Source organism: Triturus cristatus, chromosome 6 (assembly GCF_964204655.1).
Source record: "Triturus cristatus chromosome 6, aTriCri1.1, whole genome shotgun sequence".
In the NCBI taxonomy this organism is placed as follows: Eukaryota; Metazoa; Chordata; class Amphibia; order Caudata; family Salamandridae; genus Triturus; species Triturus cristatus.
Window position 1 is genome coordinate 39385810 of NC_140589.1, and position 19084 is coordinate 39404893.

The window sequence follows — 19084 nt, forward strand, 5'->3', positions numbered from 1 at the left end:
ACTTTCCACATTTCACAGATTCAGGCGAGTAGGCCCGAATTCTGTCATCAAGCCTTTTCCTGCCTTCTGCCTCTGAAAGCTCCAGTCTGAGCCTGCATCTGTGACCATGAACTTTGTCTTACTCCTTGCGCGGCTAACGGTGCCTGATCCAGCCTGTCGCCTGCCAAAAACTGTATTTCACCTTCGAGATTATCTCCTTCGTTCCTCATCCGATGCATTCCTGTCTAGTAGTTTAGGTAAACATTCCTCCAGCTACCGTGCAAAGGGCCAGGCCTCGCTGTCCTCATGCAAGTAATTCATAGCCCCGTTACCATGGAATATTCCTACCCCCTCGCATCTAGTGTAGACACTTAGACGCTTGTACACGCACTAGCAGTCAGTATAGTCAGTATAGAATAAGATTCTATCCTAAGAGACCTTTCCTTTTGGATAACACAGTTCTTTAAACATAGGATATTAGATATGATTTGGGATTAGGTTGACATAACCCCAGACTTCTGTCTCCACATGTAGAGCTAAATGTCAAGTCCCCTTCACCCTCTAGTTGCACGTCAATCACACGTCATGCGGCTGCGCGCGCATCTCTGCCAAACATTTCTGCTGACATTGCAGGATTCTTTTATGGATCCACCCACTTGTGACATCATGTTTAATGACGTATTTTAGTTACACCCATGTTTACGCCTCTATTAGTTACGTATGCACAGTTTTTCTGTACTATCAGCTGTCACGCCTCTTGCATCTGTTTCACTGTAATGCCTTTTCTATAAAAATGATTACCTGTCAATAATATATGCTCCCTTCCTTCCTGAACTTTCGTGGTGATGGAATAGAAGGCCCACAATTCGAATTGTCTTCCTTTTTATAGGAATAAAGCATTTTAAAACCTCTAATACCACGGATTCTGCCTCTTATATTTACTGAGTTATTCTTAATAGACTTTACCGCATAAAAAATAGTACCGGTAACGAAATATTTACCACATAAATTGGCGCCCGAATAGGGACACTTTCTCATCTCACGCGCCGGCGGTGCGTTGCAGGCCCGGTCTCCTGCCACAGCTGAACGGACAAAAACGCGTACCTGCAGGATTTCCTGTATCTCCCTCCGGCCAAGCGGGGACGACTGAGGCTGCGATCAACACCCAGACGAGGCGGTGAGAAGTGCGAAGTATCCCGACCAGAGCCTAGCTGAGAGAGCAAGATCCGAGGTATACAGAGTCCCACCGAGTTCCGAAGTTCCGAGTCCAGTCGAGTCGAGTCCAGTCCGGTCCAGTTTCAGTTCCGTTCCGAGGCCTTCCGTTCCGAGCTACCCGGTGAGTACCATTACCGGGGAGGCATTTTACGTGCACATAGTCTGTGCCGGTCAAGACGGGTTTGGGTACACAAATCCGGTCTGCACTGTTTCAGCAGTGTATCTGTACTGTTTAGCAGTATATATAGTAATATAGTATGTCTTGCATATAAATAAGTATTATCTAGTGTCAGTATTATGTCAGTAACTAGTTTTCTATTAGTTATCATTGTTCGTTAAAACTGTTAAATGTTAAAATGTTTTAATACGTTCTATATATTGTGGTGTGAATGACTGTTCATTATTGTGTTCATCGTATAAAGTGTGTTCTAGAAACAAGATCTAAAAAATGCCGCTCTTTTCGAAACTAAGACAGATCAAAACTAGAAAAGGTGTACTCGAAGAAGCCGTTCCCATTCCACCTAGGGATACTCCAGGATACTTTATGTATCATAAGCATGGTCTAGATGCCGTATTATTTCTTGATTTATGGGTGGATTACACCAAAGAATTACCAGAGAGTCAGAGATGGCCCGCAGCGGGGACCTGGGATGCAGATTGCATCATGAGAGTAGAAGAAGAATTATGGAAAAAGAAAGCCAGACAGTCACAGAAAGATGCCATTGAATTATGGCGTAAAGAATCGTATAGACGTACAGAAAAAGCACTCAGACAGGAAGATAAGGGTAAGGAGAAGTCAAATAAAGTCCGAGAGAATCTGTTAATTGAGGAAGGTACCCGAGTAAAATCAGAACAATTAGATAGACAGAGAAACGCCCTTATGAATGGTATGTATCCACTTCTGGCCGAAGGGTTACCTAAGGCTACTCCGGAAATACCAAAAGACTTGCCACCTCCATTGTTTCCGATAAAAGCACATCCCAAATCACATCCCAAAACAGCAAAGGACGTTTTTCTTTCCTCCTATTTAGATGACGCAGCTCCCGAGTATGCTAATGCCATACCACCCACATCGCTTGCCGATGGTGTTCAACACAAAGAGCATACGTCTGTACCCCCGCAACTACAAACTCCTACACAGGTTCCAACAGGCCCGTCCGTCTCTACAGTTTTTCCCGCAACGACGGTTGCTGTCTCACCTTCAACAAATCCTTTCACGTCCAGCACCCCAGACGGTGCTACAGGAGGTACGACAGACATTTTTTCTACGCCACCCAGAGGAAATAAATTTTCCCTTAGAGAATTAGCACACCAACGTACGCCCAAACTAGCAACTCCCGACATGCTTAAGGAACTTCTAGTAGATTGTAGATATGATCCTGTGCCCGGTAAACGGGACGAAATGCTGCTGTCATCATTACGTATTCGAAGAGCTGCAATATATTTAACGAAGCTACCAGGAATGACTACACATTTAGAAAATATGTATCACTTTGTCCAGTCAGGGCGAGGTCCTGAAAGTATTAGCAGAGCCATGGAGTACCAGAAGGCGGAGGTACAGGGACAACTGTTACGTTTCCTCATAAACTGTGTAATCAGAAATCAAGACCGGCCTGGGGTAAATCCGGAAGAAATGCAAAAACTTGTCACTTGGGGCCAGAATATATCAGAAGGGAGACATGATAAACAGTTATGTATAGTCGCTATGTACCGAAAGATCCGCAAAGAAGTAGAACGAATACACGAAGAAAGATTAGAGGTAGACGCCGCTGACCTAAACAGAGAAGAGGAGGAGCAAGAGTCAGAGCAAGTAGAAACGATAGCTTATGTAGGTAGAGGAAGACCCCATAATAATACCAGAGGTTTTAATGATCCGGTACGTCCAATACGTCCAGAATATAATAGACATTTTCCAAACCCTATGCTAAATACAAAATCCCCCGAACACTTATTCCAAGCCGCTGATAAATTACTCCGAGATCGAAGGGGGTACCACATGCTCGATTCCATGGACGAACAAGAATTAGCTAGGTCAGCAGTACAATGGGCTGACAGTCCCAGCGAATACAATGATGATGTACTTGCACACACGTTTCTGAATCTTGACCCATACGAACAGCGTTTAGCTAGTATATACATGATTCAACACCTCCTTATATTATATAAGAGCCAGCACTCCGATCCAGGACCCTTACCTGACATATTGACAGAACTGCTCACGAATATATGGAGAGGGTCAAGTACTGATTTGATTAAAGAAATTCTAGAATTTCGAAACCAATATTTAAATTTCGTATGCCCAGAACACGTTCCAGTTCCCATTATGGGAAGAAAAATGTATCACATAGATAGACAGAACCCGTTACGCGAAGTGCACCCAATTAGAGGTGCCGGTGATAATTTCACACGCGTGTTTGTGTACACGCCTATAACTAAATTAGAATTATTAGAGATGAAGAAAGTAGTACCCAGCCATGACAAGGACCCAGCAGGTTTCCACCGTGAGATAAAAGACATGTTACTCATGGGAGAGTATACCTACCCCGACATTATGAAAATATTAAAAGTCCTATTACCCGCCGGTGTTTATGAGAAACTCAAAGAAAAAGAATGGGAGGTGGGAGACCAAAAGATAGATTGGACAGCATTAGAAAACGAAGAAAAGGCCCGAGCTGCAGGAGCAGGGCTTGGGGAAAAGACTACAGCACTAGCAGGATTACTAATACAGGTACTGCCACGTTTATTAACTACGAAAAAGGAAGACTGGGGTGCAATCTCAGCCTGTAAACAAAAGCCAGACGAAGATACTAGTGATTTCTATTCCCGATTTGAAAAATGTTTTGGTATAAATAGTGGCATAAAAGCCAGTAGTGAGTCATACCCACATCTGTTTGTGACAAAATTAGTTGAAAATTCTCTGATACAAGTTAAGAATAGAGTATTGAAATTCGAAAGTACCTGGCAAGGTAATACCCCATCACAGATGCTACAGATGTTACGATATCATCACAATAGAATTAGAGAAGAACAAGAACACGAACAAAGACGTATGAAAGATACAAAAATGAAAATGCTTGTTGCACAGTCAGTTCCAGCCGATAGTCATCAAAAGGGTGATTCCGCAGGCGCTGCGAAAGGGACATGCAACTATTGTAAACAACCAGGTCATTATATACACGATTGTCCAGTCCTGAAACATAATATTGCTACAGGTAGAACTCAGGAGAGACCACGTCCACCTAGACAGGATCAGAATCAACAACAAATCCCTCAGCATGCACAGCCTAGGTTAGCTCTGCAACAACTAGCTCCGCAACAGGCAGCTCCACAACAGATCGTAGCACCACCACAAGCGCAGCCTATTGCTGCAACACAAGCAACAACACAACAGATGTATCAGTATGCACAAGCAGATTATCCCGATTATCAGCGATACTCATGAGATAGCCTAGAGAGGGAAGTTGGCTTACCCCTTATTGAGGTTCCTGTAGACCAAGAGGGACCTTATGTACATAGCAAATTATTAGGGGAAGACAGAAAGTTTTTACTTGATACAGGGGCAAGCAGAACAACTATAAGACGTAGTGAAGTTCCAGGGGCACCCCTCTCAGGCTCACAGAATATTTCCCTTGGATTCTCAGGAAAACCTATAATTAATGACGTAACACAACCACTTCCACTTACAGTCGGTCCATTGACACGTACTACAGATTTATTGCTTACTAAATCATGTCCAGAAAACTTGTTAGGCATAAAAACATTGAAAGCTCTAGGAGCTATAATATGTTGTTCTCCGGAAGGAGTACGACTATTTTTACGTGACTTTAAAGGTCACTACGTATCCAGAGACATGGATCACCGACTGCAGAATTTACCTACACATTTATGGGCACAAGGACCCACTGATGTTGGTTGCATGAACATTACACCATATCGAGTTACACTGAAATCAGGAGTAATACTACCACGAATACGACAATACAAGTTACCACCCAATGCTGTTGTGGCTTTGCTGCAAATAATTGACGAGCTCATTACACAAGGAGTGGTTGTCGAAACTGACTCCAATGTATGTAATTCTCCGATAATTCCGATTCTTAAAAGAACGGATCCAAAAGCTCCACCAGTATATCGATTAGTTATTGATCTGCGCGAATTAAATAAATGTATTGTGCCACAATACCCCGTGGTCCCAGATATCTCTTCATTACTCACAGCTATTGACGCAGAAGCAACGTTCTTCACTGTAATTGATCTCAAGAATGCTTTCTTTAGTGTCCCAATCGATCCGGAAAGTCAATATTTGTTCGGTTTTAGTTTAAATGGACGAAGTTTTAAATTCACACGCGCACCTCAAGGATTTACAGAAAGCCCCAGCATCTATAGCCAAGCACTGAAACGAGAACTTGACAGTATCCACATGCCAGTTAACACTGCCTTGCTTCAATATGTCGATGATCTGCTGATCACCGCCCGAAGCGAACATGAATGTGAAACAGCGTCACTGACGGTTTTAAAATTTTTGGCTGACAAGGGGCACAAGGTGTCCCCTTCTAAGCTGCAATTCTGTGTCCAGCGAGTTGTTTACCTTGGGCACTCGCTGTCCAAGGAGGGAAGGCAGCTTACACCCGACCGCATCCAGTTAATCGCTAACATGCCACTACCCAAGACACAAAAGGAGGTACGGGCTTTTATAGGCCTCACTTCATACTGTAGGCAGTGGATCCCTCAATATGCATTTCTAGCAAAACCACTCATCCAGTTGACAACACAGGAGGCAGCCACATCGACTGTCCTCCCTTGGACTCAAGAACATACACACGCCTTTGAAAGTTTAAAGAAAGCTTTATGCCAAGCACCTGTCCTAGCAACACCATGTTACAGTAAACAGTTTACACTCTTCGTTACAGAACGCGAAGGTACTGCTTTGTCAGTACTCACTCAGGAACAAGCAGGATCACACAAACCATGTGCTTATTTCTCTAGTACATTAGATCCAGTAGCTCAGGCTCTTCCTGCGTGCCTGAAATCGGTGGCAGCAACAGCTTTAGCAATCAGACAAAGCGATGCCATAGTGTTAGGACATCAATTGACAGTACAAGTACCACACGCAGTAGAGGTTCTTTTGAACCGCACACAAACACAACACTTGACTATAGCGAGACTCACCGGTTACGAATTAACATTGTTTCAGCCACATATAGAAATCAGACGTTGTAATACGTTAAATCCTGCTACACTGTTACCAGTAGGCGGAACAGATCCATTGGCACATGATTGTGTCGAAGTCATCACTATCACGACGAAACCCAGACAAGACTTGACAGATATCCCTTTGTCAGATCCAGACTTGACATTGTATGTAGATGGGTCATGTATGAGAGCAAGTACAGGAGAGCTAGTGGCTGCTTACGCAGTCACAACAGACACTGAAGTCATTGAAACAAATCGTATTAACACTTTGTCAGCTCAAGCAGCAGAGCTCATCGCTCTGACACAAGCCTGTATTCAAGCCAAAAATAAGAAAGTCAATATATACACAGATTCACGTTATGCCTTCGGAGTCGTCCATGACTTCGGCGTACTATGGCGAGAGAGAGGTTATTTAACTTCTCACGGTGCCCACATCCAACACGGACCCCTCATTCAAACCCTATTAGACGCGATTCATCTACCCACTGAAATATCGATTATGAAATGCAAAGCCCATACAAAAGTTACCGATATTATTTCTCAGGGTAATGACCTAGCTGATAGAACAGCTAAACAGACTGCTCAGAATCAGACTCTCACAATTGACGCGACAAAGACAATAGTCCCGACACTAACACATTGCATGACAGTTAAGGATCCCGCCCTTGATGTAATTGACATACAGACACATGCTACACCAGAAGAAATAAAGAAATGGACTGAATTAGGAGGGATCCAAACAGATCAGGGATGGATGACGAAGGAAAAATCTATATGGTTTCTTCCCGACTCTATGGTCCAAGTTATTATTAACACAATACATAGTCCAGCACACCTAGGAGAGAAAGCTATGCTAGACAGCATTCAACACATTTGGTTCAACAAGCACTTGCGAGCAGCAGCTAAACAAAAAGTTCGTACCTGTATGATATGTTGTCAGTTTAATCCAGGTAAAAGCATCCCCGTAGAGCAGGGTGGATTTCAACCTCCCGATCATGCTTTTGAAGTCCTCCAGATGGATTATATCCAGATGGAACGATGTCGAGGATTCAAATATGTTCTCGTAGTTGTCTGTGCTCTTTCCCGTTGGACAGAAGCATACCCGGTTTCAGATTACACTGCCCCGACTACTGCCAAACAGTTAGTTCGAGAATTCTTCCCACGGTACGGTTTACCACGTGTTGTCTACTCAGATAACGGCCAGCCGTTCTCATCCGAACTAATGAAACACGTTTCCCTTCTATTAGGCTATCAATGGAAATTTCACTGTGTCCGACATCCCGAGGCAGCAGGTCTCGTAGAACGCCATAATCAAACTTTGAAAATTAGATTGTCCAAAATATGTAGAGAAAAAGGAGTCGATTGGATAGTAGCCTTACCAGTTGCGCTCTTTTACATGAGAATGGTAGCACATTCTCGAACAGGGCTATCCCCGTATGAGGTGATCTTCGGTAGACCACCAAATATGTGGGGGACGCCTATACCTCGCAAAATCACTGACGTTGACTGTAATATGCTGACAGATTACCTGGCTTCCTTGATGTCTGCACTACAATCTTGTCGTTCACAGGTATCCGCAGCTTTTCCCGATAATACTGAGGTGAAGCCCCATGACGTGGTTCCTGGTGACCTGGTGCTGGTCAGGAATTTTGACCGGAAGACCCAACTGGATCCTAGGTGGAAGTCACCGAAGTTGGTTCTACTCACCACAAGGACAGCCGTGAAAATCAAGGGAAGGAAAGGGTGGTTGCACTCGAGTCATATCAAGAAATTTTATGGACTACCACCCGGTGTAGATACTCAACCCTGTATTCCCTCACAAACAGACTCAAAGCTCCCCTTGATTGAGCAATCGAACTCAGAAATTTATAAACTAAAATTGAGGTCTAGTAAGTCAGACAATTTGATTGTTTAAGTCCTCTCCAAGGTGAATCGGTTGAATTTGTCCCTGACATGTATCCTCTAGACCGGAATAGAGAAAGAAATCATCAGATGCAGCTCAAAAAGCATGCGTATTGTAAATCATTTCGTAGTCACTGCACAGTAACATTATTAATTTTGTTTTTTCTAAGTCTTCTGATCATCATTGTCAGCATCCTATTGCACATGTATTACCCTATTCCTAAGCGTGCTTATAATATAACTGCAGAACATTCTTTTAGTGAATTTCCTCCGCATGAGTTGTCCTATAGATTTGCGCTGCGCAACAACACATTCATTAGTATGTTACATCATTCCCATCAAACCAGCAATGCCACAAATTGTTGGATATGTGGCCGACTCCCTCCCTATCAGAACTATAAGGGAGTTTTGCCCCTCTTTCCATATCCGTTCACACACAATGGCTCCTGTGGAGCATGGTTTAGTTTGATTAATACCCTAGATTCAAATTCCGCAGTTTATCAAGACAACTGGGTATGGGGAAACCTGAACCTAGTTTTGCTTAAAGTCTGCTACCCTAACAAGGAGGGACTTCCCAAAAGAACAGGAACTGATCTAGAAAATGAAGTATATGGATTAGGTAACTTTACACTTAACCTCATGATCCTGAACGTTGAATCTGAAGCTACACCAATCTTGCCCGCCATGTCAGTATTCCCAGTAAAAGGGGAATTATGTATAAGAAAGAATGGTTCCATACACATGGGCCACAGTAAATGCACCACTGTAATAAAATTCAGTGATCAAGGCAAGTCTACATTTAGAGCTTCCCATCATTCCTACTTCATATGTGGCCAGACCGCATATATATGTCTACCTTTAGACTGGGACGGTACTTGTTACATAGCATTCCTTCTGCCACCTGTTTTCCTAGCTCCTCCTGATTATCATAGAAATACCCATTTAGTACACAATAGACAGCAGAGAGATCTCCCAATTGTCGATTACACTGAAACAGCATGGGAAAAATACACAGATTTCAATAAAGGTTTCTTTCCCTATATAGGTACAGTCACTAATAGTAAGCTGATACGTAGATTAACCAGAACCCTTGAAGCAGTAGTGAATGAGACTATTTCCGCCTTAGGCAATTTAACAGAAGAGCAGTCTGCTATGCGGATTGTTGTGCTTCAAAATCGTCTTGTCCTTGACGTCATCCTGGCCGATAGGGGCGGAGCTTGTAGGGTCATCGGATCAAGTTGTTGCATTTTCATACCAGAAAATTCGCCGTCAGTATATAAAGCCATAACCCGCCTTCATAAGATTATAAGCCAGATACACCAGAGTCCAGGCACCTGGACTTGGTCCGGTTGGTTCTGGGGCGTGTTGTCAGCCTGGGGATGGAGAATCCTATCCTTCCTAGGTATTGGCTTTCTCATACTATTCAGTTGCTGTTTATGTCTACAATGTGGGCCAGCGATTTGTGGTCTGTGTGCCACATCGTGTATCCCACATCCACGTTTTCATTCAAGATCCCGGAAGAAGAAAGAAGAACAAATGATGCTATATGAACAGATCGATGGATTAATGAAGATCGATATCTCCTGAGGGTCCGTAGGGGACAAGGAGGGAATGAGGAAATATGAATTTTGTGATCAGTTATGTCCCCTATCGTAGACCCCAACGGCTCCATGTGCATGCTATAAGTACATGTATGTTCCCTCCTGCTCCAGTTTTGAAGACGCAAATATATGTGCGTCCACCGTCAGAATGTCCTCTTTCAGATCCGCCATGAATGGGTCAGATATTCCATTCCTAAGTATGAAAGGCCACCGACTTTATGTGGTTCACTTTCCACATTTCACAGATTCAGGCGAGTAGGCCCGAATTCTGTCATCAAGCCTTTTCCTGCCTTCTGCCTCTGAAAGCTCCAGTCTGAGCCTGCATCTGTGACCATGAACTTTGTCTTACTCCTTGCGCGGCTAACGGTGCCTGATCCAGCCTGTCGCCTGCCAAAAACTGTATTTCACCTTCGAGATTATCTCCTTCGCTCCTCATCCGATGCATTCCTGTCTAGTAGTTTAGGTAAACATTCCTCCAGCTACCGTGCAAAGGGCCAGGCCTCGCTGTCCTCATGCAAGTAATTCATAGCCCCGTTACCATGGAATATTCCTACCCCCTCGCATCTAGTGTAGACACTTAGACGCTTGTACACGCACTAGCAGTCAGTATAGTCAGTATAGAATAAGATTCTATCCTAAGAGACCTTTCCTTTTGGATAACACAGTTCTTTAAACATAGGATATTAGATATGATTTGGGATTAGGTTGACATAACCCCAGACTTCTGTCTCCACATGTAGAGCTAAATGTCAAGTCCCCTTCACCCTCTAGTTGCACGTCAATCACACGTCATGCGGCTGCGCGCGCATCTCTGCCAAACATTTCTGCTGACATTGCAGGATTCTTTTATGGATCCACCCACTTGTGACATCATGTTTAATGACGTATTTTAGTTACACCCATGTTTACGCCTCTATTAGTTACGTATGCACAGTTTTTCTGTACTATCAGCTGTCACGCCTCTTGCATCTGTTTCACTGTAATGCCTTTTCTATAAAAATGATTACCTGTCAATAATATATGCTCCCTTCCTTCCTGAACTTTCGTGGTGATGGAATAGAAGGCCCACAATTCGAATTGTCTTCCTTTTTATAGGAATAAAGCATTTTAAAACCTCTAATACCACGGATTCTGCCTCTTATATTTACTGAGTTATTCTTAATAGACTTTACCGCATAAAAAATAGTACCGGTAACGAAATATTTACCACACCTGTCTGCATCGGTTTCATCCTCAGTCACTTTCTCTCACATCTCCCCTTTTCACAAGCCCCATCCCTGTCTCTCTCTCTCTCGCTCCCTGATGCCTTCTTTTTCTAAAATATTTACATCTCTCTTACTCACCTGGCTCCTCTCTTTACTTCGTTTTGATAACTCCCCTCCACACTCCTTTACACCCTTCTCACCTGTATCCCTCCCTGTGCCGCCTTCCCCATCACACCTCTCTCCTGTTTCTCTTCCTCTCTCTGCTACATTCACCCCTCCCCACCTTGAAACCCTCCTGCTTGCCCCTTTTCACCAGAGCCCCCTTTTGAATCTCTCTGCGCCCTCCCTCCATTCGTGCCCACTCTCACCCCCTTCTATCACTCCACACTCTCCCCCCTCTCACCTGTATCCCTCGCTGTGCACCCCCGCCCCCCTCCTCTCGCTACCAGCAGAAGTTACTGCCCTCATAAGGGCCCCTCTGACTATAGCCCTGTACGGCCGCCCCTCGGGCCCCCGCCAGCTCGGGATCGGCTGCTTCCCTAGTGAGACCTGCAGAGAATGAATTTGGGACCAGTGGTTGCCAAGGACACGTCTCCTTGGTAATCACGCTGGCTGTGATGAGAAGCTTCCAGCCCCAGCCGTGTCTGACCCGGGCGGCTCTGAGTGAGAGCGGGTCCACGCTGTATGCAGAGCATGTTCTCGCTAATACCTAGCCTGCTGCTGTTTACAGGCCTCGGCACCATCATAATATATTCTGAGGCCCCAGACACCGCCACACGCGGGAGGAGACAGCCGCTGATTGCGATACCGCGTGTAAAGGGAGCACTGATGTAGTCATACCTTGATACAGACACTCAAGGACTGCCAAAGGGACTCTTTTTCCCTCAGACCCTGCGCTTTGACAGCACCGGTGCTTGTGCTATAAAATCTATGCAGTTTGTATAGGGGTCCGTAAAAACTGCTGACAGGCCTGGTGCTGCTAGACCATGGGTACTCACAAACCTTTTCTCAGGGGCCAAAATTGCAGTCTGGCTTGTGGCCGAGGGCCGCACAGATGGACCTGAGCGATGGGGTCGGTGGGAGGGGAGAGGTCAGTGGGGGCAGGGTAAAAAAAAATCACCCTCTTTTCAAAACATTACTAGACATTCGAAATGTGATATATGTATGGACCCCAAATAAATACTGTCAATATATATATATTTTTTCTTCTGACCATAGTTTTCCATCTTTGCCTTGTTTTGAAAATCACCCAGTTCCCTGCTCTTAGGCCCTCAGTTGCAAAGACACTTGGACACACCCTTTATTTGTCTCTCAGAAGACACAACTCATACCCCTATGCCTCTTAAAGTCGCTCCGAACAACCCTTAATGGCCCCGTTGAGAGTTTACAGTACCAAGCCCTAAGATCATCTAGCAAAACTCAGAAGCGTACATGCAAGGTGCATTTACAGAGGTAGGTTTCCTGTCCTCTGTCCACCTGCTGTGCACACCGAAGCTCATGAAATTTACCATATGCATGTAACCCCAGGCAATACAAGCATCAGTGACAGCAGGCTGCCATATTCTTAATGGACCTAGACAGTACATGCATAAATGTGTATGCACAGGCCCACACAATACATGCATTCATGTACTCAGGCTGTAATGCACATTTACAATGGCACAATGACCAGCATGATGGGCAAGAGACCTGCTGCCTTCTCACGCTGCCTTCTCGTAGTCAATGAGCTTGCCCAACAGTGCAGCAGAGGTATTGTAGTGTCATCTCTAAAATGACTGTCATCTCAGGTAGGTGCATGTCATTTCATAATAATGCATGTATCAGGCAGCACGTCTACTACTAATCTTCCCTGAGCCCTACACTCAGTGACTCTGCGCCTAGGGTCTGCTCCTGAGCCCTACACTCAATGCCTCTGCTCCTAGGGTCCGCTCCTGAGCCCTACACTCAATGACTGCCCCTAGGGTCCGCTGTGATCCTATGCATTAACTCTGACCCTGCGCTCTAACTAGGACCCTACCCTTCCTTACCATATGACTGTTTCATTCTTGCCATATTCCTCTACTCTAACCCCTCATCCTACCTCTACCCACCACTTTGGTCTTAATAATTCACTTTTTTCCTAACCCGTCCCACAGCCTGGCACTCTGTCATAACTTTACTCTTTTATTGTTTTACCCTCAATGTACACCACTCATTATACCTCTCCCCCGACCCTTGGTTCTTTCCTTATCTTATAAATGCCGCTCGCACTGCCCCTACCCCCGCTTTCTATTACTATAATCTCAGTCTGCTTCCAGTACCTCTCTGCTTCCTCTGTCTGACCCTGCAACCTCATTATTCTACTCTTCATCACTGCTTATACTCATTTCCTGGCCTTCTATTTCACTATGCTCATAGCCTGTCATTTTGCGCCTACTCGGGCACCAACGTTTTAACCTGCATTCACTCTCTCCACACTTTGACTTTTTAATGCTGCTCGTGCTCTCCTTCCATCACACTCTACCCCATCTAGTCACACCTTTTTGGTGCCACACTTGTCTATTTTATTCAGCATTATTTCTCTCACTCTCCTCATACCCTATCAAACGGCCTAGCCTCTCATTGAACACCTCATCCAAGGCCTAACCTCTCATTGCACGCTAACGCACCACTCTAAGCCTACCCTCTCGTTGTGCCCTACTGCGTCACTCAGCGCCTACCCACTGATTGTGCCTGTACACCTTCGCTCTACTGAAGGTTTACTCTGCTGATAAGCCACTCCCTTTGTCCTTCCTGCAGTTCTGCTTTACACCTTCACTTCACTGCCTCCCTTCACTTTGCTGCCAGCTCATAGCTGTTGGTTCCATTATTGTCGTACCCCTCACTATTTCCTTGCCTAGTCCCTGACTTAGCACTCACCTTCCATATATATCGCTCAATATAGTCCTTAGGTGTAGAGCAGCCCACTATTCCTGTCCTTACTCTGCTCCTGTCCCCTCACGCTCCTCATAACCTGCAATACCCTTACTCTGCGCTCATATTTCACGTTGCTCCTACTCCCTCGCTCTCTTCTGTTGACCCCTAACCTTTCCATACCTCCTCACTGCACTTTTCATTCTGCTTTATGCTTTACTCATATGGAGTCCCTCTGTTTTTCCTTTCTCTGCCCCTTCCCCTTATCTCTACCCATTAATCTCTATGTACACACTGTGCCCCTGTCCCCTCAGCTCTGACTCCAGCTAATGCGTGCCAAAACCAATAACTATTTGCTGTTCAATTCTGCAGCATAAAAGACCTGATGCTACATCTGTGCCACGACTCAGACAGGTAGTGTTGGATGACTATAAATTAATACACTTTCTTAAGTGAAGCAAGCTAAATTGCCTGTAATAAATGTTAGAAATATTGTCCGCAACACAGGCACATAAATCTTTCACTCGGAATCGCACAATTTAATAAAGTACGGAAGCTGGAATTTAAATATAATTATCCTGCTGGGCTGCTTCCGAGGCATACGACTTTGTGTATGAAGTGTATATCTCCCAATTCCACCTGTAAACATTAGCACCACTGTTGTGAAACGAGAGCCTGTAGCATCTCATGTACTTAAAGTGAAGTCATGCCATAAAACAAAAGGCTAGGAGCAGCCCATGGATTCACGTGAGGACATTGCTGGATCCTTATTTTATTTATTCTGTTTACACTACGTCCCTGCTCTGACACCATGAGGAAGGAAAGTCCAGGTTCCACTGAAACCCTAACCAGGGGCCTTAAAAACATAAATTTAACTACAGAGACCGCTCTGTTTTACCGGCACCAATTAAAAGATTAAAGAGGCCACACTGTGAACCGCATGTACAGGCAGCACAGCCTCAATAGCAGGGTGAGCAAGAGACGCCAGAGAGGCAGGTGAGGGTGGGGGCTACGGGTGAGCACTGGTTGTCATCGCATGCTCTTTTCATGCTTTTCCCGGCAAATGCGGCCCGAGGTATTACAAGAGGTAGAAATTGTGCCGATTCTGTGCCTGCTGATTTCCACGGGGGCCGCGTGGAATGGCCTGGCGGGCCACAAGTGGCAAGCGGGCCGTACTTTGAGTACCACCGTGCTAGACGCTCCTCATGCTCTGCCTTGCACCCTTCTACCCCTCTGCCTTGCACCCTTCTACCCCTCTGCCTTGCACCCCTCTACCCCTCTGCCTTGCACCCTTCTACCCCTCTGCCTTGCACCCTTCTACCCCTCTGCCTTGCACCCTTCTACCCCTCTGCCTTGCACCCTTCTACCCCTCTGCCTTGCACCCTTCTACCCCTCTGCCTTGCACCCTTCTACCCCTCTGCCTTGCACCCTTCTACCCCTCTGCCTTGCACCCTTCTACCCCTCTGCCTTGCACCCTTCTACCCCTCTGCCTTGCACCCTTCTACCCCTCTGCCTTGCACCCTTCTACCCCTCTGCCTTGCACCCTTCTCCCCCTCCGCCTTGCACCCTTCTCCCCCTCCGCCTTGCACCCTTCTCCGCCTTGCACCCTTCTCCCCTTCCGCTTTGCACCCTTCTCCCCTTCCGCCTTGCACCCTTCTCCCCTTCCGCCTTGCACCCTTCTCCCCTTCCGCCTTGCACCCTTCTCCCCTTCCGCCTTGCACCCTTCTCCCCTTCCGCCTTGCACCCTTCTCCCCCTCCGCCTTGCACCCTCCTCCACCTTGCACCCTTCTCCCCCTCTGTCTTGCACCCTTCTACCCCTCTGCCTTGCACCCTTCTACCCCTCTGCCTTGCACCCTTCTCCCCCTCCACCTTGCACCCTTCTCCGCCTTGCACCCTTCTCCCCTTCCGCCTTGCACCCTTCCGCCTTGCACCCTTCTCCCCGTCCGCCTTGCACCCTTCTCCCCTTCCGCCTTGCACCCTTCTCCCCCTCCGCCTTGCACCCTCCTCTGCCTTGCACCCTTCTCCCCCTCTGCCTTGCACCCTTCTCCCCCTCTGCCTTGCACCCTTCTACCCCTCTGCCTTGCACCCTTCTACCCCTCCGCCTTGCACCCTTCTACCCCTCCGCCTTGCACCCTTCTCCCCTTCCGCCTTGCACCCTTCTCCCCTTCCGCCTTGCACCCTTCTCCTCCTCCACCTTGCACCCATCTCCCCTTCTGCCTTGCACCCTTCTCCCCCTCTGCCTTGCACCCTTCTCCCCCTCTGCCTTGTACCCTTCTCCCCCTCTGCCTTGCACCCTTCTCCCCCTCTGCCTTGCACCCTTCTCCTCATCCGACGTGCACCCTTTTCCCCCTCCGACTTGCACACTTTTCCCCCTCTGCCTTGCACCCTTCTCCCCCTCTGCCTTGCACCCTCTGCCTTGCACCCTTCTCACCCTCCCCCTTGCACCCTTCTCACCCTCCCCCTTGCACCCTTCTCCCCCTCCGCCTTGCACCCTTCTCCCCCTCCACCTTGTACCCTTCTCTGCCTTGCACCCTTCTCCGCCTCCAACCTGCACACTTCTCCACCTTGCACCCTTCTCCCCTTCCGCCTTGCACCCTTCTCCCCTTCCGCCTTGCACCCTTCTCCCCTTCCGCCTTGCACCCTTCTCCTCCTCCGCCTTGCACCCTTCTCCTCCTCCGCCTTGCACCCTTCTCCTCCTCCGCCTTGCACCCTTCTCCCCTTCCGACTTGCACCCTTCTCCCCTTCCCCTCCGCCTTGCACCCTTCTCCTCCTCCGCCTTGCACCCTTCTCCCCTTCCGCCTTGCACCCTTCTCCCCTTCCGCCTTGCACCCTTCTCCACCTTGAACCCATCTCCCCCTCTGCCTTGCACCCTTCTATGCCTTGCACCCTTCTATGCCTTGCACCCTTCGCCCCATCTCTCCCTTGCACCCTTCGCCCCATCTCTCCCTTGCACCCTTCTCCCCCTTGCACCCTTCTCCCCATCCGACTTGCACACTTTTCTACCTTGCACACTTCTCCCCTCCGCCTTTTATCCTTCTCCCCCTCCCCCTTGCACCCTTCTCCCCCTCCGCCTTGTACCCTGCTCCACCTCTGCCTTGCATCCTTCTCTGCCTTGCACCCTTTTCCCCTCTGCCTTGCACCCTTTTCCCCTCTGCCTTGCACCCTTTTCCCCTCTGCCTTGCACCCTTTTCCCCTCGGCCTTGCACCCTTGCACCCTTCTCCCCTTTTCCCCTCCGCCTTGCACCCTTTTCCCCTCCGCCTTGCACCCTTTTCCCCTCCGCCTTGCACCCTTTTCCCCTCCGCCTTGCACCCTTTTCCCCTCTGCCTTGCACCCTTTTCCCCTCTGCCTTGCACCCTTTTCCCCTCTGCCTTGCACCCTTTTCCCCTCTGCCTTGCACCCTTCTCCCCCTCTGCCTTGCACCCTTCTCCTCATCCGACGTGCACCCTTTTCCCCCTCCGACTTGCACACTTTTCCCCCTCTGCCTTGCACCCTTCTCCCCCTCTGCCTTGCACCCTCTGCCTTGCACCCTTCTCACCCTCCCCCTTGCACCCTTCTCACCCTCCCCCTTGCACCCTTCTCCCCCTCCGCCTTGCACCCTTCTCCCCCTCCACCTTGTACCCTTCTCTGCCTTGCACCCTTCTCCGCCTCCAACCTGCACACTTCTCCACCTTGCACCCTTCTCCCCTTCCGCCTTGCACCCTTCTCCCCTTCCGCCTTGCACCCTTCTCCCCTTCCGCCTTGCACCCTTCTCCTCCTCCGCCTTGCACCCTTCTCCTCCTCCGCCTTGCACCCTTCTCCTCCTCCGCCTTGCACCCTTCTCCCCTTCCGACTTGCACCCTTCTCCCCTTCCCCTCCGCCTTGCACCCTTCTCCTCCTCCGCCTTGCACCCTTCTCCCCTTCCGCCTTGCACCCTTCTCCCCTTCCGCCTTGCACCCTTCTCCACCTTGAACCCATCTCCCCCTCCACCTCTGCCTTGCATCCTTCTCTGCCTTGCACCCTTTTCCCCTCTGCCTTGCACCCTTTTCCCCTCTGCCTTGCACCCTTTTCCCCTCGGCCTTGCACCCTTTTCCCCTCTGCCTTGCACCCTTCTCCCCTTTTCCCCTCCGCCTTGCACCCTTTTCCCCTCCGCCTTGCACCCTTTTCCCCTCCGCCTTGCACCCTTTTCCCCTCCGCCTTGCACCCTTTTCCCCTCCGCCTTGCACCCTTTTCCCCTCTGCCTTGCACCCTTTTCCCCTCTGCCTTGCACCCTTTTCCCCTCTGCCTTGCACCCTTTTCCCCTCTGCCTTGCACCCTTTTCCCCTCTGCCTTGCACCCTTTTCCCCTCTGCCTTGCACCCTTTTCCCCTCTGCCTTGCACCCTTTTCCCCTCTGCCTTGCACCCTTTTCCCCTCTGCCTTGCACCCTTTTCCCCTCTGCCTTGCACCCTTTTCCCCTCCGCCTTGTATCCAAGCATTGGCATAGCCAATAGGTCTCGCTTTTGGGACCTTATAAGTATTTATTTAGTTAAGCAGCACAATATCCTTGGTGCAACAACACAAACTGTTGCATGGCTAAACACTTATATGGTCCCAAAAACGAGACCTATTGGCTATGCCAATGCTTGTTTTATCATATTGGTTGGTTGAACAGTATATTTCGGGAAGCAGTCCTGCCCAGAACCACGCATCAGATGTTAGACTAACGCATTTCAATGTGGTGCTCCGCATCACAAAACTGAAATGCATTGTCATCTGATGCATTTCACATTATGTGTCTCTGCTGAAGCACTGTCTAAAAGTGTGGAGAGTGGCTGCTGCAGCGCGCCGCCCTGGCCTGCACAAGTTGCTCCCGCAGGCTTTGGGTGCTCGAAGCTGAGCTTTGGGCGACTGACAGGCTCACAGCTCTGCTACAATGCCTGACCTCACGAGGTGAGTGCCCAATGAGACACCCGAGCTAGGCAGTCGGGTTGTAAAAAGTCTGGCCACCCGTGGCGCTGCGGGGGGCATTACGTCCTGCTGGCAGTGGGGAATTTGTGAGGGGCTGGGTACTGGTTTGCGGGCAGCGCTGGCCTGGGCCGCACTCCTGGCGTTTGCCTGGTTGCTGCTCCTCGCACCAGCT

At 48.1% G+C, this 19084-nt stretch overlaps 1 protein-coding gene across 3 annotated transcripts in view; it reads left to right on the top strand.

Annotated features, from left to right (window-relative positions):
• Window positions 1-19084, top strand: part of LOC146813715 (uncharacterized) — a 121721-nt gene that overhangs the window by 13389 nt on the left and 89248 nt on the right. The window lies entirely within an intron of this gene.